Raw genomic sequence first — 19,458 nt, forward strand, 5'->3', positions numbered from 1 at the left:
GTCAGGAACAGAAAGAGAGCGGGAGCACCCTGCTTCCTATTGTTCAATCCTCCCTCCTGGAAGCCAGGGAACAGGGCTACAAATCAATTGTTTTCAAACTAAGGGATGCTCTGATGGGCATGCTTCTCGCATTTTGCATTCAAAGGAATGCCAAGCTTCCTATGTCAAGTGAGATATACTGAATTTTCTCGGGCAGCCAGCAGAATTTTTTTTTCATCTTTAAGATGTAACGCGTAGGGAAAACACTAACCCCTCCCTAACCGAGCACCAGGGAAGAATGGGTTTGTTTTAAAGACATGAACGTGCAGGCTAAGCTCACCCCCTGGAAACTCGAAGATTTAAAAACAAAAGTGTACCTGTTTTTAAGTAAACCACATCTAAACTGCATTATACATTTCCCTGTTTCCTTTGAGGGCACTGACACAGTTGAAGTTGTCGTGGTGGCCTGCTCCCTTGGGACATGGACAACTGTCATGCTGAAAGACGGGGCAGCCTTCTGCGTCAATGCGCCCCTTCACTAGATGGTTCCACCCTGCTGTCCCCTGGAGCTCTTCCTTTTCGCTTGTTCTCGGCTTCTCTTTTGCTCAGATGTGGACAATAACCCCTTCCTGATGCTTCTGATACCCCAGAAGCATCTCAGTCTATACCCCCACGGGAACTCACTACGTTTCCCTCCAGCTTGCTCCTTCTCCTCTTGTATTTCTGAGCCTGGTGAATGGCCCCTGTGCTCACCCAGCCATCAAAGTCAAAACAAAAACGAAAACAAAAGCAGGAGTTAGATGGAATTTCGGAGTCGGCTAGGTCGTTAAAATAGTTTGTGAAATAAGAGTAAACAGGCTCCCATGCACCGTCAATGGACTTTAGAGCAGGGAATTCCTAACACATTTTGGCTCTTCCAGATTGTTCCAGATACTTGAGGTTGCTAAGTCAAATGACTTCTAGATAAGCAAAGTGTAGCCATTTATAGTTTGTCTCCTTTTATTCAAGCCATCAGTTTTGTTTCATTCCAGAAACAGGTTATAATTCAGAGGCTTAATGGGAGCTCTTGACTTCTCTCCTCTTCTCAGCCCCCCATCACATAATCCCCCAAAGATCCAAGACTGAGTGGAAAAGGCAGCTGCCGGATGAGGAGGGATGCGAAATGAGGATCAGGCCTCCTCCTGTCTCCTTCTCCTCTTCTTTTCCTCCTCTCTGAGAGCACCCCTCCACCCCTACCCCACCCACAGCCTCACCTGCCTCGTGCACCAGTCAAAACCAAGGCAGGGGTGCGGGGGATGTCTGGGTGGCTCAGTAGGTTAAGCATCCAACTCTTGGTTTCAGCTCAGATCTTGATCTCAGGATCCTGGGATCGAGCGCCATATCAGGCTCTGCGTTCAATAGGGAATCTGCTTGAGGAATCTCCTCCTCTCCCTCTGCCCCTCACCCTGCTCTCTCTCTCTCTCTAAATTAAATAAATATTTAAAAAAAAAAAAAGGGCAAGAGGAGCCCTGGCCCGAAATAAGAGATTGGCCTCGCGAATAAGGCTTGCTACAGTTCCAGGGGGAGGGAAACTTTCAGACAGGGAGCAGGGGAGGCTAACCCTGGCAGACCATATTTGAGGACTGACTCGGAAACAGAATTTGGTCAGTGTACCTGGAGCAGACCAGGGGCGGCCAAGCCAAACTCAGAAAAATCGATGCCAACACAGCCACTGGCAACAGGCAGATTTCTTTCCCCGGGGGCAGGAAAGCCCATGTTCACCTCTGAACTATCCTCTTTGAGGTTCCTGGGAATCAGAGTCAGAGTGCTACAGGTGGACCATGGAAAGGAGAAGCAGAGGTGCGGTCAGCGTCTCTGCCTGGGCAGCACTAGATAATTCCTGCTGGAGGTCGCTTTAGACCTCTCGACCCCATGCTGACCACTCCCTGCCTTTAACACAGTCCACCAAACTGGTCCCAATATGACAGCTAGGCAAGATCTTCCCTTGATGTCCCTAAGACAACAACCAGATGTCGTGGCGGGGGGGGCGGGGGGCGGGCAGGCTGTCCCAGCTATTCCCGGGGCCTACTCCTCAGTGAATATGAAGGGAAAGGGCTTGGGACAGTGAGGAGGGGGACCCCGGCCTGCAGAGGGATTCTTATTGCCCAACTCCTGTGGTTCTGTGGTTCCTCACCAAAGGCCCCTATAAACTGACTCCAAGTGTCGCTTGTAAAATCAATCCCTCCAGCCTTCGCCACCAGCTTCCAGGAGCCCAGTGGCTAATGGTCAAGCTGCTTTAAGATCCGAGATCCCCGGAGCAAGCCTGAAAGGAGATGGGAGCAGAGACGGTGTGGTGGTCTCCACCGGACACCAGCCCTGCCCCCACTGTTCACGGCTGTCTCGCCCCAGGCCTGGCCAGGATGACTTTGGCCTTGACTTTGTGGGAGCCACCCAGCGGGGACCAGCCTGGTAGAACGGCTCCCCCACCGCCTCCTCGCCCACCTCCCGGGCGGCTTTTCCGAGCTGTCTCTTTGGCTAACACAGGAGCTTTGGAATGAGACAGGGAGAGAAAGACACGAGCGGTGGGGGTGGGGACCTTTCTCGGAGCTTATTAAAAATCTTTTGTGTGCCACAGAATGAGTCCAGTCTTGTCTGCCCCGCTCCCCCAGCGCTTAACTTTTTCAGGCCTGATGAACACAAACGCTTCAGTTAGTCCGTGAAACCAAAGACCCTCCCTGGCCTTCCACTGTGTCTGCGTTTCCTTTATGTGGCCGTCATAATTAGGCAGTGGCCGGCCGGGGCCCGAGGTGCCTGCTCCGGCGCTCCACGGCCCCGTCGTGTCTCGGGGGACCCCCGCGCCGTGCCAGCCTGGAAGGACGGTCTGGAAGGCAAGCCCGTTGTCAAACAAATCATCCTTCTGGGAACACAAAGCCGCGGGGACCCTCGGGGTGCTGCTGACACTCAGGCCCGCGGCATCAGAGTCGCGTTCCTGTGTGGCGCTGAAGCCCCAAGTTCGGAGACAGAAAGCTGGCTGGTGGCCAGCGGCGGCGACAGGCACCTTATCTAAATAAAGGGAGAGGACGCGGAGTGCAATGTCGTCACGGGCGCACAGGAGGCTGGCCCGGGACGGGCTGGGTGGACGCTGCGTGGGTGGGTTCGTGTTGCGATTGCCATGTTGTCGCTGTGTTGTGTTGCGTCTTTGTGTTTCCTGTGGTGGCTGTTGTTTCTCTTTTTTATCGATTCAGTTTTGTCATGTTCACCAGCCGGGTGCTTGGCAGAGTCTGGTAGCAATACCCACCTGGGGCCTTTGCGGTCCAAGCGGCTCCCCTGAACTTTTACACCCCCGCGCCGAAACGTCAGGCTCGGCTCTGGTTGCCAGCGCCAGGTTATTTATTTGTTTGCCCTCCCTGTCTGGCCTCACATCTTTCACGTGCACGATCCCCCTGACACCCCGGACACCGCCCCGCTCCCCCCACCCCCAGGACCCAGCACTAGGGGGTGTCCTTGGCATCCCCGTTCAGCTTTTGACCCGAAGGAAGGGGAAGACTTCCCCATTGGGAGAATGACTCTCTTTCACTGAAAGCCGTTGTCACTCATAATAGCCTCACCAGGCGCAGCGTCAAAGGGTCCGCTGGTATACCCCCCTGCCCGCAGGGGTCAGGCACACAAGGCTCAGAGGGGACACAGCTGGCCCAGGTTCGCAGATGAAGGCCACAGCCTGGGCCACTCCTGCAAATCCGTCCGTGTCCCGGACCCTGTTCATGTTCTGGAACTGGGCCTTTCATTCTTTCTTAATCCTTTACGCAAACAGTGTGTGTGTGTGCGCCCGCGCATGTATATACGCCTGTGTGCTCGTGTGTATGTGTGCGTGTGTGTGTGTCTTTGAAATCATCCAAAAAATAAAAAAAAATAAAATAAAAGGGGCTTTCATGGTTGAGCCTGACCCAGTGCAACGCAGAATATATTATTTCTTTCAGAGCGTGGATAGCAGATCTACACGTGAAACACAGATCAAACACGGCCCACAGAAACAATGGGAGGAAGCATAACCAGAGTGAATCGATTCCTTGATCCTGCTGTACCAAAAAATTAAAGAGGAGCACTCCTGGGGTTTTAACCCAGATACGACTTCAGCCACAGCCGTCTTTCCCGTGTTCTGGGATCTCTTGTTCTGGCTCCCTTTTTCTGGGTCTGAAACGTGGAATAGAGTAAGCAGTGTTGAGTTCTGCAGGCCTAGCTGGCTTAAAAAAATTAAATAGCTCCATCCCTTCACCCTCAACACACACTCAGGCCTGCACACGCCCATGCATGTGCACACACACATACACACACAGGCACTTGCACACACATGCACACAGGTTCATTTTGTCTTTTCCCCAGAACTAAATACTAAACAGAACAGACCCTGCTATTCCCCGCAACAGGACAAGAGAAGGAAGAGGCAGAAAAGGCCCTGTCAGGCATCAGGAAAAATTCTCAAACCAAAAAAAGGCCCTAATCCCCAGCCTGAGGCCCATCTTGTCTCTCTAGGCCCAAGCGATGACATGGCCCCTTCAGTCTCAAAGAACTGTTTAAATACGTAGGTGGTCTTGCTTAAGTTGGCTGGCTTTCATGTCGGCATTGACCCCGGGGCCGACCCCAGCCCTGAAGATCCAGATTGGATCGCCCTGCCCAGCCCTGTGATGGGCCACCAAGGCCACCCTGAATGGTCAGTCAGCCACAGCCAGCATCCTCCCCTACTTCTGCTGTACTCTCGAGGATGCCCTTTATTTAGACACCATAGTACAGCTGGTCTCCAAGTCCCAGATCCACTGGCTGAAGACAAGCTGGGGATGGCCACAGGCCAGCTCCAGATGGCTCCCAGAAAGAGGCTTCAGGAGGGCAGGCCCAGCTCAGGCAGGTCATAGCTGAGATGGAGCAGAGATCACAGGATTGAGTCTCCACAGGCTGAGTTCAAATTCTGGTTCCCTCACTGGCTGTGACCTTGGGATACTGTGTAACATCCCTGATCCTGGTGTACGCATTGATAAAAGGAAAAGGCATGTGAGGACGAAGCAGACCAGGATTTGAAGCCGCTGTTCTTAAAGTTTGGAATGATGTGGCCACCTGCCGAGGGATGCCGGTGGCCACCAGAAGCTGGAAGAGGCGAGGAACCAATTGTCCCTTCAATTCTCCAGAACAAGTGTGGCTCTGCTGACACCTCCCAGCCCAGTGAAACCAATGGCAGGCTTCTGGCCTCCAGAACCATGAGACAACAAACTTCTGTTATTCTAAGCCACTGAGCAGGCAGTCATCTGTTATAGCATTGACACTAGACTATTAAGGCCTTTCCCTGGGGCCACCAAGAGGCTTCTAAGAGACTGTGCTACATGCTGGGACCTGGCTGTCTTACCTGGATGGGCCCTTACAACAAGCTTCTGAAGTGATGGGTAAGACAGGCTTTGGGCCTGTTAGTGACTAGGAACTGGAGGCTCCCAGGAATTAAGTATCGTGCTCAAGGTCATATGATGTTTGGTGGCAGAGCTGAGACTAGAACACGGGTGCCTCCCTCCCTACCAGGCCCCAGGCCCTGTACCCGCCCTTGCTGCTCTGATTAGTTCTGAGCAGGTAGAAAAAAGGGATGCCCTGCTCCACCCCCAGCAGGAGCTGGGCAAGGTCCCTGAGGGCTGGAGGCACAGGGGATGGCTCTCCCACCCCCTTCCTAGCCCTGATGTTTGCACCTGGACAAGCCCTGCTGCAGAGGAGGGCGCTGTGGTGGGTGCACGCCCCACCCCGAGTTGCATCTCTCCTCCCAGAGGAGAGGGAATCTGGGGATGGATTCTCCTTGGTGACTCACCTGGGAGCCCTGTCAAGTCTCCTGGGCCTCAGATTCCGCCGTGGTGACATGGAAACACTAACAAGGCTGCCCTGTCCTCCAGGAGCTGTGGGATTAGAGAATGCACGTCTGTACAGAAATGCTAGCGGAGGGGTGGTTACCAGGGCCTGCTCTCCCCTCGGGCCTCCTCAGGAAGATTGTCAGGGGCATGGCAGGTGGAGCCTGCCAGAGAGGCCCTGCTCTGTCCCTCCATGGTACGCACCCAGGCCATGACTCCTGGCTCTGTCCAGAGAGCCTGGGGCAGCCAGGGACCCCGGGACCTCGAGGCTTGGGTTATGCTAGCCAGCACAAATTCTACCCTCCTCCTCCAATGCTCTCTCTCTCTCTCTCTCTTCCCTCTACCCCACCTTGCCCTTCCAGCTCTCTCCCGCCTATCCTCTCTCTGTCCTCCCCTTCCTCTCTCACTGGTTCATTCATCTTTCCTCTTCTTTTCTTTCTAGACCTCACTTTCTGACTCTCACGCTCTCCACCGCAACTGACACCGGGAGCTCCCCTTCCGGGCTAGGCTGGGGCCGGACACCCCCTGAAACCACATCCTTGCCCTCTCCCCCTCCTCTGCTCTTCCTGCTTCCTCACACCTTCACTGGCCTCTCCAGAGAGCACACTCTCCATAAATCACATGCACACGATTCCTTGTACTTCTAGAGAATTCTTATCTAAGATACCATGTTAGGGTCTAGGGAAGCGAAATCAAGAAAGACATGCGCCCTGCCCTTCAGGAGCCACTGGCCTGGTGGGAGAAGCAGCATGACGGAGAATGCCAGACAAGCTCCAGCATTATAGATGCCGTGATGGAAGGCTACTCAGCCCACCATGGAGCACGACGAAGCAGGTGATCTGTTGCATGTGGGGAGTGGTAAGGGAAGGCTTCACAGAGGAGGCCCAGGTGCATGAGGAGGATGCAGGGGAGAGAAGGGACTTGAAAAGGAAGGCAGGGGGAGAAGATAGGGCCACAGTCTAGCCCACCAAGGGCCTGGCGGCTGCTGCAAATAACTAAGACATGGGATGATGGGGGTGGGGGTGTAGACGCAGGACAAGGCTGGAGAAGTTGGGGGACTTCATCACAGCAAGCTTCTGGGAGCTCAGCTAAGGAACTCATACTTTCTCCTGAGGGCAGTATGGAGCCATTGAGCATTCCCTTCAATCTGGAAGTTCTAGAAGTCTCCGGCAAAGACAGGGACAGCTGTGGGACATGGAGAGGAAAAGTAGGGCCGGTCAACTCCCCTTGATGGAAACTATCAGGAAAGATGGCAGAGTAAGCAGCAGGGACAGGGCCTGTCTGTGTGCCAGGCTCGGGAACACCCAGAGCCATTCCCACTGGGCCCATCACGTGGCCAGGCCCTGAGATGCCCGGAGCTGGCAGACGGGGCAAGAGGACAGAGCAGGACAGCAAAGACAGCACGGTTATGATGGGCCGGGGAGAAGCCACGGGGGAGCCGGGGGCAGAGCTAGGTGGGCACAGGATCCCTTAAGCTTGAACCGTCCCCCCACCCAGCTCATGGCTCAGCCCTGCCTACCCCCCCTCCCCTGGCGTGGGCGCTGCAGAGGGACACCGCCTCGCCTCGTTAGGAGGCAGTGCACTCTCACAAACCTCCCTCCGGGCCCCGGGCTGCTCTGGCCCAAAGCCGTGTGCAGAGCTGCAGGGAACAGGGCCGGACAAGGAACCCAGAACCAGGAGGCCCGGGAAGACAAGGAGACACTTGTCGGGGTTCTGGGAACAGGTGGAGGCTGCAGGGCCCTGGGGGCAGGCCCGGGCTGCCTGAGAAGGCAGGGCAAGGAGTCCTGGCTCCCAGTGATGGGCACTATGCCCCTTGACACCCCACCCAGTGTCCTTTCTGCCTGATACCCTCTTCCCTGGCTTTCTAAGACCCCATAGCCGAAGGAGCCACCTTTCTTTCCTTTCCGTGTCCTTCTGCAGGCAGAGGACTCATCCCAAATGGGGCGGAGTGGAGGGCGTGCGTCCCCACCTGCTCCTGTAAGTTCTTGGCGGCCGTGCCCTCCAGGAGTTCCCGGTGTGGTGGGCAGACAGAGCTAGTCACCACCCCACCCCGCCCCCCGCCCCGTGCCGTGGCTCCGACCGACAAAGGCCATCTCAGCTCAGTGGCCTGGTAGACCCACTGGGAGGCCGTGGCACCCCACTCAGCCCGTCCGCCCCCCCACCGCTCGGAGGCAGGTGCTGCTGCTCGATCAGTCACAAGTGATGAGGCCAAGGCCAGGACTGTTGAGTAACTTGCTTGAGGTCACACGAAGAGAGCGCGGTTTGTCCCCCGGGGCCTAGCTCCAGAGTCCCCATCCTGGAACAACAGGCCAGACCAAGGGAATAAGGGTGTCTCTCTGGTCTTCACAGCAGTATTGGCGTCCGGTGGAGAGTGGGAAGCCTGGAGCTGGGTAGGCCTGTGTCACTCCGAGTGGCCTTGGGCACCCTAAGCTGTAGTTTCCCTCACCACCGCGCTAAGGGGTGGCCGCAGGGGGCAGTAGATGAGCAGCCAGGTGTGGGCCCCCTAGTACAGGGCCTAGTACAGGGCCCCAGCAGACACCTGGATTTGCCTGGGCCTTTAAGGACCTCAAAGCCCTTCCATGTTCTTTCATTCAACTTGACCTTGACTGAGGGAAGCCAGGTGAGAGCTGTGGGGGCCTGGCCCCAGGGCTCTCGGAAAGGTGAGGGCTTTAGGAATGGCTTAGGCTTGCCTCTGTCACATAGAATAACCAGGTCACCAGAGTGGCTCCCCAAAAGCCAGCTACCCTGGCTTCACCTCCCCGTCACGGACTCCAGAGCCATCACGCTAAGTCAGGGATCACCTCCCTACGTGAGGGGGGTGGACAAGACTCAGCAGCCTCCAGCATTCAAGGTTTCGGGCCTCTAGCCAACCACCATCCAAATTAAAGGCCCGAATCTAAGACAGGCTGGGGATGGGGGGAGGCACTCCACCCCCACCCAGCTCCCCTGAGGAGCTACAGAGCCTGCCTGGGATTAGCTCCCCTCAGGAAAGCTGCCCTCAGGCCACCACCCCCTGCACGAAGATTTGCAGATGGCTCCCTGATGTGATCTAAGACCCTCCCTGGCTGGCATCCACCAGCCTCAGAGGCAATTAAGGGAAAATAATACATAAACCGGAGCTGGAGCCTTGTACTGCGGTGGTGGCCGGTGGCTGGGTGCAAGCATGACCTCCTCAGCTTCAGCCCTGGGCTGCCACCCACTTCTGTGACCCGGCAGCTCTGTGACCTGGTGGCCCCATGACCTGGCAGCACCGTGACCTGGCTGCTCCGTGACCTTGCTCCTCTGTAATCTCCAGGCTCGGTGACCCGGCAGCTCTGTAACCTGCAACTCTGTGACCTGGTGGCCCCGTGACCTGTCAGCGCTGTGACCTGGCTGCTCTGTGACCTTGCTCCTCTGTAATCTCCAGGCTCTGTGACCCGGCAGCTCTGGGACCTGGCAGGACCGTGACCTTGCACTGGCTCTTCCTTTGCGGAGCATGGTCCCCACCCCATTTTGTTTGCCTGGAAAAATCCATTTCCATCCCCATCTCCACCATGGCAGGTGCAACCCTCCCCCCCACCACAAACACATACATGGACACACATTGGTTAAAGTTTATCTTTCTTCCCTTGCGCCCAGGTTGTGACATATATATACCTTCGTTGAAGACGGTGTCATCCGGTGTTACATTTTTTTTCTCCAACCTGTCTTCGCCCAGTTCTGGCTATCTATTGCTTCATAACAAATAACCCACAACTTAATGGTTTAAAACAGTGACATTTATTTTGCTCATCAATCTGTGATTTCAGCAGGCATGGCAGGGACAGCTCATCTCTGCTCCATCCCACGTCAGCCAGGGCAGCTGGAAGGCCAGGGCTGGCTCATCCGACGGCCCCTCTCATGTCTGGGAGTTCACAAGGGCCATCGGCTGGGACTGGGGTCGTCACCCCTACACGTGGCTTCAGGGTCCTTCCCAGTATGGCTGCAGATTCTGAGAGAGCACCCCAAGGCGAGGCAGGAACTCGAGTGCGTTTTATGGCTCCACCTCAAATGTGGCACAGCATCACTCCTGCCATAATCACAGGCCCTCCGATGCCCCAGGAGGAAATGTAGACACTTCAGTAGAGACGAGTCAATGGCTACCTGGAAGACGGGCATGTGGGATGGCGTATGTCAATTGGAAAGTGCAATCTTCCATTCTCTGCTAGCAGACTGTATGATCCATGAAGACAGGCAGCACTGGGTGGTGCTAAGAAATGAAACAAAACCAAACCAAGGCTTACAGAGGACAGGAGGGTGTGAAGGAAGGAGGGAGAGTGAGAGAGAAGGAGGGATTTTATAACAAAAGTACAGACTTTTTCGAGCCAGGCGTTACTGGAGGGGATCACCTAGTCTAACTTACCCATTTTACAGATAAGATAACTGAGGTTCAGAAGTGTACACACCTGCCCAAGGGCACAGATCCAGTTCAGTAAGATCCGGTCTCTGAGTCCCACTTCTCCTCGTGGTGGGAGAGGGAGGCCCCTTGATGTTCACCTGAGGCCTTGGGTCTCCCTAGTCCCCCAAGCCAGGGCCATCAGAGTATTTGGGGGCACACCAGCCCCATCCTTGCACCCTGCTTCTCAGGCCTGGTCTTCACCACATCTGTGGCCCAGTCCCTGCCTGCATCCCCACGTGTGGGACAGGCTGGGGACAGTGGCCAAGGCCTGCCTCCACCCACCATGGCCTGGCTGCTGCAGAAGCCTACCCTCTGGCCTGTTGGTCAACCTTCTCAAACCTTCACGTGTCAGCCCATCCAGAGCTGCTTGACTGTCAGACTCCTCCCCCCACCCTCCTCCCAACTCGGCCCAGACAGTGTGGGGTCAGGGTCAGAACACTGGCTGGGGAATCTGACCCTCCTCCATCCAAACATAGGCTCAGGTTGGTATGACCCAGGAAATGAGGCCTCCTGTCAGACAAACAGGGCGGATGGGATGGAATGTCCCTCCCTGGAGGACTCATCAGCTCATTGGAGGTGTTCAAAAATAGCAGTTCCTCAGGGCGCCTGGGTGGCTCAGTTGGTTGAGCATCTGACTCAGTGTCAGCTCAGGTCATGATCTCAGGTTTAGGGGATCGAGCCCCAAGTCAGGCTCCTTGCTCAGTGGGGAGTCTGCTTGAAGATTTTCTCTCTGTCCCTCCCCCGCCCTCAAATAAATAAATCGTTAAAAAAGATAGCAGTTCCTCTTCTCCCTCTTTTCCTGAACCCCTATGGCCTCAGGGGTGGCCACAGCCCGCAGCCCAAGGCTTTCCTAGATTCCAGAAAATGGACTTTCAGAGGGAAGAGGATGCCTGCCCTCTCAACCGTGGCCAGGGAAGGTAGCCGAGTCCAGCCTGCTCAGCCATGGAGGGGAGAATGACCCACCCCAGCCTGGCAAGAACGTCCCTCCACATCACTGAACCCCCTTCCCACCACACCACCTCGAGAGTCACCAAATAGTCCACTATCTCTCGCTACATAACAAATGACCCCAGAACTTAGTGGAATAGGGACACCTGGGTGGCCCAGTGGTTAAGCATCTGCCTTTGGCTCAGGTCGTGATCCCGAAGTCCTGGGATCAAGTCCTGCATTGGGCTTCCCACAGGGAGCCTGCTTCTCCCTCTGCCTGTGTCTCCACCTCTCTGTGTGTCTCTCATGAATAAATAAATAAAACCTTAAAAAAAAAGAACTTAGTGGCATAAAAACCACCGTTTTATTATCTCTCATGAGGTAGGGGGTCGGGAACGCAGGCAGGGCTCAACTGGACAAATCCTCAGCAGGACCTGGCATTGACTAGGGTCACTTGGTGGCCTTCTTCCAGTGACTGTGGTGTCTAGAGGACCCAAGACAGTTTCATTCCTATGCCTGGTGCCTTGACAGAGGAAGGCAGGGGGCTGGCTCAGCTGGGCCTGTCCCTCTGGCCATAGGGCATCATGACTTCTCCGTGGGGTCTCTTAGGAGGGTGGTTCAACTTCTGAAGTGGTCTCAGGACCCCCAAGAGACCAGGGCAGAAGGTGCCGGTGCTCAGAAGGGCCAACTAAGCCTGACAGTGGCACGTATCACTTCTGCCGGGGCCCAGCTTGGACTTGGAAGGGGTGAGATGGACCCTGCCACTCAGCGGGAGAAGCGTCAAAGCATTCATGAGCCAAGTGACCTTTAGACCCAAGGCTGGGGTTCCTGGGTCAGTCTGTGTGCCCGCCTGGCAGAAATGTGCCCAGGGGCAGTCACATGCCTCATACTAAATTGAGCTTGTTAAGGGCTGAATCATGTTCCCCTCCCCCACCCAGATTCATAGTTTGAAGCTCTAATGCCCAGGACCTCAGAAGTGACTCCCTTTGGAGACAGGACCTTTAAAGAGGTGAATCAAGTTAAAATGAGCCCTTAGAGTGGGCTTAATCCAATCTGACTGGCAGCATCAGCAGGGGTAACAGATGTTTGTCACCAGGATCACAGCGGGCTCCTCTATGGCTTCTGTCCCCTTGGCACCTTCCACGGCCTCCTACGTAGCTCTGTGCCACAGTTTCCCCTCTCACATGGACTGATGCTGTCCAGCCCCCAGGGATGGCCTCCGAGATATAGTATCCACGGACACCTTGGCTTCTCAGGAGCGGGAGGGGAGCGCATGGGAGGCGATGATCATTAGGGTTGCCATTGCCAGCAGTGGCACCTCTGCAAGGCAGCCATGCTCACCCCGGGCCCAGCACATCCGGCCTACTCCTGCTAGGGCTAACTCCCAGTCGACGGGCCCCAGTGGCATCTGCTGGACTTGGGCCACTTGGTTGAAGTTTTCTGTACCCAGAAAAGCAAGCAGGACACCTAGAAAAAGGTGACAGCCCTGCTGGCAGCCCTGCCTCTGAGAGAGCAGGACTGCAGCCCCTGAGCCACCAGCCTGGACCTTATGCTTTCACCAGAAGCCACCTGCACACCCACCCACCCAGGGTGGCCTGGGCTCCCAGGCTAGGGGAAGAGGGCACTCAGAGACGATGTCACACAGCGCAGTCTCTTTCTGTGGCTGGGGGAGGGGAGGGGAGGGGAGAGGAGGGACATTGGGCTGGTGGGCACCCAGCAGAGGAGGAGGTTTCAGCTTGCCCTTTCCAGAAGCATGACTGGCCTGCGGCAGGTAGAAGCAGAGGAAAGACAACCCCGAGAGCTCACAGCAGTGGCTCCTGCGCTCTGGCAAGGAGCTCAGCCCAGAATCCGGTGTCCCCCTCAGCAACTCCCATCAAGGACGCTTTATTTTAGCCTCACTGTATCAGGTCAACCTGAGGCTCAGAGACAGGAGGCGGCAGATTCATGGTCACACAGCTGGTAAGAAACAGAGCCCAGATTCAAAAAGCCAGGCCTGTCCGGGGCTGCTTCTGCGCTCTTAAATTTTCCCCAGTGCTAGGCTGCCGGGGTAAGAAGGCACAGTAGGTGTGTGTGTGTGTGGATGTGCCTGAGTGTGCGCATGTGTGTGTGTGTGTGTGTGTGTGTGACAGAGAGAGAGCTTGGAGTCTTCGAAATAGATTTCAGCACAATACAAGAAACAATTTAGATGATACTTTCACTAGTTTAAAAATTCATCAGCAGCTCCTGGCATCAGGGAATTCCTCCCTGGCTCCTATCCATGGCCGTGTTCACAGGCTTCTCTCCTTTGGTCCCTCTCGTCCCCTGCCTGCTCCTCCCCCCCACTTGCACACAGCTCCCCTGGACAGTTTTTCTTAATTTATTAGGCAGAGCAATTCAGTCCTCACTTAGCCTTACCCACCACCCCCCTGGACTGGGGAAATGCCCAAGGAGCCTCACCAAAGTGTTGCAATAGTTTTATGCCGGCCAAATTGGTCTGGTCTCGGCCCATGCCACCCTCTCCTGCCTTCCTTACTCTCTGCAATTTGAGACTCTAGCTGGAAAAAGCAGTTGCTTTAGCTGATGCTGGAGACACCGAGGCCCAGATTGGCGACATGATTTGTCCAATGCCGTGGAGCACGTTTCTGGAAATTTGGGGCTAGAACCCAGGGACAGAGATGCCTAGATGTTACTTAGCACAGAAGTTCTTAATATTCTGTGGGTCTAATCTGCAGGATGGTCTTTGTCTGTTTCAGTGACAGGAAGCCTGTATTCATTATCTATTGCTTGGTAACAAATTGCTCCAAACTTAGCAGCTTAGAACAGCAAACATTTATTATCTCACACGGTTTCTGAGGGTCAGGAATCCAGGAGCAGCCTGGCTGGGGGAGGTTCTGGCTCAGGCTACAGTCAAGCTGTTGTCTGGGGCTGCAGTCTTTTAGGGCTTCACTGGGGCAGGAGGATCCGCTTCCAAGCACACTCATGTGGCCATTGGCGGAGGCCTCTGTTTCTTGCTACATGGGCCTCTTCGTGGGGGTGTTCATGACGTAGCTTCCCCCAGAACCAGTGATCCATGAGAGAGAGAGAGAGAGAGAGAGAGAGAGAGAGAACCCAAGAAAGAAGCAGCAGTATTTTTATAACCAAATCTCAGAAGTGACACACCATCACTTCCACCATATGCTATTGGTCATACAAACCAACCCTGGAACAGTGTGGGAGGCAGGTTCGTTGAAGTCTTTCTTAACAGCTGCCTACCACAAAACCCAAGAGTAGTGGCTTACACAAGAGAAAAATGTATTTCCCTTTCTCACAAAGTCTATACCCAAGTTGGTATAATGTTCCATGCTCCTGATGGACCCAGACCTCTTCCATCTTGTTTCTTTGCCCCCTCTTAGTCCAAGTTGGCTGCTCATGCTCTAGCCAGCACATCCACAGTCCAGCCAGCCAAGAAAAAGGGTCCCTTCACCTCCTGGAACTTGCACATGACATGTCTACTTACATCTTCTTGGCCAACAATTAATCACAGGTCACCTCTAGCTTGCAAAGGAGGCTGGGAAATGTAGTCCTTATTTCACATGGCCTATGTGTCCGGAAAGAATTCAGGGACTCCATTACTTGGAAAAAAGGGGAACAAAATAAATGTTGGGAGTCAACTAGCAATCTTTGTCTTTGATAACCCAATGAAAGCTATGAACCCTTTCACAGAAAAACAGAAATCATGTATATGCAAAACTGTGCATACAACGTCAGAGGGATTGCAGTTGCCTGTGGTCTCAGTTCATGGACGTTGCGTGCAGGACCTCTGCAGCACTGGCCAGGACCTCACCCTATTCTCGTGTGTGAACAGTAGCGATTCAGCTATTTTGATCAGGATCCCATGAGAGGGCAGGGAGCACCCCAAGACAGCTCCAACACATTTCCTCAACAGTGCATGAGCAGCGCCATCCTATCCAGCAGGATATTCGACCCCAGGAGGGGCTGTGCCAGCTTCCGGCAGAGTGCGGAACTCACTCTCTCTCAATGCAAAACAAGGATGGTAAGGAGGGCACTGAAATGGATTGCTGTCATGTATTATATCGAGAGACACCCTATTGGTGTGTACAAGGATCAGCAAATAGTACTCACTGGAATTCCAAATCAGCTTTTCTCTGTTGATATTTCAAATGCCAGGTTATAATCACACAGGCACAGAGCCATTCTCAACACTCCTCAAAATAATCATACTTCTCCCAGAACTGAAAAACGGCCCAAGGTTAAAACCACAATGTGAAAACACTTCACATCCACTGGGATGGCTAAACTAAAAACACTCGACAACACCAAGTGCGGGCAGGGGTGAGATGCAGCTGGAGCTGTCAGACCTTGTGGATGGGTGTGTAAAATGATAAGGCCACTTTGGAAAACAGTTTGGCAATTTCCTATAGAATTACACATTCAGAGATGCCTGGGTGGCTCAGCGGTTGAGTGTCTGCCTTCAGCCCAGGGCATGATCCTGGAGTCCCTAGATTGAGTCCCACATTGGGCTCCCTGCATGGGGCCTGCTTCTTCCTCTGCCTATGTCTCTCCCTATCTCTCTGTGTGTCTCTCATGAATAAATAAATAAAATCTTTTAAAAAGAAGAATTACACATTCAGGGGTGCCTGGGTGGCTGAGTGGTTGACCATCTGCCTTTGGCTCAGGGCATGATCCTGGGGTCCTGGGATTGAGTCTCACATCGGGCTTACCGTGGGGAGCCTGCTTCTCCCTCTGCCTATGTCTGTGTCACTCATGAATAAATAAATAAATAAATACAACATTTTTAAAAAAATAATTACACATGCAGTTGCCATAAGACCCAGCTATTTCACTCCTGAGTACCCATTCAAGAGGGATGAAGGCATTTATCCACAAAAAGATTTGAATGTCAGTGTTCACAGTGACACTGCTCATAGCAGCCCAAACCAGAAACAACCCCAAAGGTCCAACAGTGGATCAATAAATACAAAAACTATGGTACATCCATACAGTGGTAAGTACTCAGCAATCAAAAGGAGGAAAACTCTTCCTAAATACAACAACTTGGGTGATCTCAAATGCATCTGCTCCCTGAAAAGAGTCAAGCGTGAAAGAGGAGACACTTTATGATTCCATTTATGTGAAATTCGAGAACAAGCAAAATTAAACTATGGTAATGAAAGTCAGAAAAAGGAAGGAGCACGAGAGTGCTCTGGGGATGATGGAAATGAGCTGTATCTTGATAGGAGGATAGGTTACGCAAGGGTTGAGTTTTGCCAAAACTCCTCGAACATTAGCACTGAAGATTGGTGCATTTCCCTGTATGGAAGCTGCACCTGAACTTAAACAAAGAAAAAAAAAAGCGGCGTCAGGTGAAAATGCAGGAGGTGGCACCCCGTGGACCCAACTGCAGCTAGTTACCTGCCCTTCATGCAAGACCAAGCTCAGCACTGGGTCAGCCATGGCAGTGCAAACTGGAAACCATCAAGGTCTGGGAAGAGGGCTACCCGGGGGGGGGCCTCTCGGAGACAGCCCCCCGCATGTCCACATGCAAGTAGGAACAACAGGAACAGAGCAGCCTGAGATCCTGCCTGCCCAACTTCTGCTGTGATCCCTCTGTGTGAAGCAAGTGGCTCCCCAAAATGCACGGGTGTTCAGGCTAGGACCACCACCCTAGCATGGCCTATCCATCTCCCTCAGCCTCAAAAAGATCACCAGCATGACCAGGATGGAGTGAGTGTAGATGCTGCCGATGTCGACGTCGGCTCCTCGAGGACCTCCCGGTCAGCTGCCTCCTTGCAGAAGAGGGAAACGAGATCCTGAGGGGCAGGGGGCCCTGCCAAGCCGGTGTCCCGGGAGCCTCATGAACCCTTTTGCCTTCCCGAAAGGCAGGTGCCTCTTGAAGCTCCACAGTCCATACTACAAAGGACTAAAAAGCTACATGAAAAGGACCTTTTCCCCAGACAAGTGACAAAACGACATTTCCGTGTCCAAGCATCTTAGAACAATCTCCTCCTCCTCCACTCCCCTTTTGTAGCTGCACCCACCTCCCTCCTACACACACCCAATCTAGCAGCCTCGCCCTGCTCCCTCTGCCTCTCCCTGTGACTGTCTGGACTGAACACCACAAATACCAGAGCAGCCGCCGTTTCACTGAGCACCTACTGTGTGCACCGTGCTGCATCAGTTAGCTAGAGTTCCTGGATTGCAAACAATAGAAACAGAGTCTGACTAACTTGGGCAGAAGGGAATTTACTGGGGGCCCCTGAGTGGCTCAGTGGGTTAAACATCTGCCTTCGGCTCAGGTCTTGATCCTGGGGTCCTGGGATTGGGCCCCGCATTGGGCTCCCTGCTCAGCAGGCAGTCTGTTTCTCCTTCTACCTCTGCCCCTCCCTCTCAAATCGTGTTCTCTCGCTCTCTCTCTCTCTTTCTCTCTCTCTCAAATAAATTAATAAAATCTGTTTCTACAAAAGGAAACTTAGGGACGCATGGGTGGCTCAGCCGTTGAGCCCCTGCCTTCGGCCCAGGGTGTGATCCTGGAGACCCGGGATCGAGTCCCACGTCGGGCTCCCTGCATGGAGCCTGCTTCTCCCTCTGCCTGTGTCTCTGCCTCTCTGTGTGTCTCTCATGAATAAATAAATAAAATCTTTTTTAAAAAATGAGGGGGAAAAAAAGGAAATTTACTGGAAGACGATCGGAGATTGGCATCGTAGATTGGATGTCTGGATAAGAAAGCTTGGCACTGGCAGGGGCCAAGGCAGACCCAGAGACAAACAACCTCTACCCTTCTGCTCAAAGATTCGAATGCCAGCCAGGAGTATAAAATGGCAGGGCCCCTCGGACAATAGTCTGGCAGCTTCTCACAAGGTTAAACATACAGCTGCCCTAGAATTCAACAATTCCACTCCTAGGTATTTACCCAGGAGAAATAAGAGCGTATGTTCAGAAACACAGTTGCACGGGCATGCTCGCGGAAACTTTATTCATAATAGCTCCAAAACTGGAGTCGACTCAAATATCCATCAACTGGTGAAGGGATAAACAAAGTGCGGCCTAACCGTCTAACGGAACAGTACTCAGTGATACAAGGGAAGGTACTCACAGGACTCACAACAATGTGAATGAATCTCGCAGATGTGATGTCGAGCAAAAGAAGCCAAACACAAGAGAACACATGCTGTATGATCCATTTATAGCCAATCTAGGAAGAGACAAAAACTAATGCACGGTGACAGAAATCAGACTGGGGGGGTGGGGGGGGTGGCTGTCTCTGGTGACCGATGCGATTGACTGGGTAGGGGACAAGGGAACTTTTGAGGGTGATGGAAATGTTCTATATCTCGCGCGGGTAGCTCCACAGATGCATATATTTGCCCAAACGCATCACGGTGTACACCTTCTGTGCATTTCAATGCATGCAAATTAGGCTTTAATTAAAAAATTAAATTAAAAAGAATCTCAGGCAGGGCTTGTGCCAGGAGCAGGAGATATGATAGTGCACAGGGCAGGCAGAGGCCCGTCCAGAGGGACCCTCTGTCTGGCCCCAGAGCTAATAAGTGACAGAGCTGGAGGCGACCTGACATCCTCCCTGCTCCCAAGTCACTACCAGGCTTGCTTGGCGTGGCTGGGGACAGCACACCCCAGAGCATGATGGGAGCTCCCGGGAGGTGGCGGCAGCTGCCCCAGAGGCCAGAGGCTGCTCCTCCACAGGGCACCAGGCTGCCCAGCGCCCTCCGGCCTGCCATTCCTACAGAGGAATGCCAGGCCTCTCCCCCTCCTCTCCTGAAGGCTTCTGGTCCCCAGGACCTCACACAAAAGGGAAACGTCAATGTTTTTATTTTTGACCAGAGGAAATATAAAACACTCAGGACCAGAAACAAGAATACTGTTTGGAAAGTACCAGACTATTAAAAGATTTTTCTTACCCATTCGAGCCAGTCAAGAGGTGGGTGGAGAGAGGTCTAAATCAGAGTTGGGGAGACCCAAGGACAGTGGAAAGAAGGGGAAAGGCGAGACCTGGGCTCCAAGGGGCTGTGGCCTGCCCGTCACCCTCTGCCATCTCCTTGGACAGAGAACGCCACCTGGCAACGGTCACTTACTTAATGACTGTTCAGGCTCTTGTCAGTCTTGGTCTTAAGCCCCTAGAATAGAGTGGCCAGGAAAGCCCACCACAGTAGAAATTGTCACCCACGTAAGCCCCAGGTCCCCCAGTCCTGGCCGGGTAGCAGCACACCGGGGAATGTTCCCGAGACCGCCAGTGTGGCTCCTTCCATCTGAGAGCGTTTTGCTGCTCATGTCACTCAACTAGCCCCA

At 53.8% G+C, this 19,458-nt stretch overlaps 1 long non-coding RNA gene across 2 annotated transcripts; it reads right to left on the minus strand.

The window, feature by feature from the left end:
- Positions 1-3,901: 3,901 nt before the first annotated feature.
- Positions 3,902-9,066, minus strand: LOC102153852. 2 transcript variants are annotated; one of them, XR_005385945.1, is made up of 3 exons: positions 7,994-9,066; positions 5,795-5,879; positions 3,902-4,149 (listed from the first exon to the last, which is right to left on the minus strand). It is a non-coding gene; the product is annotated as an uncharacterized LOC102153852 (long non-coding RNA). The 2 variants fall into 2 exon arrangements; XR_005385946.1 differs by lacking the exon at positions 7,994-9,066 and adding an exon at positions 7,723-7,952.
- Positions 9,067-19,458: the final 10,392 nt, after the last annotated feature.

Source organism: Canis lupus, chromosome X (assembly GCF_011100685.1).
Source record: "Canis lupus familiaris isolate Mischka breed German Shepherd chromosome X, alternate assembly UU_Cfam_GSD_1.0, whole genome shotgun sequence".
In the NCBI taxonomy this organism is placed as follows: domain Eukaryota; kingdom Metazoa; phylum Chordata; class Mammalia; order Carnivora; family Canidae; genus Canis; species Canis lupus.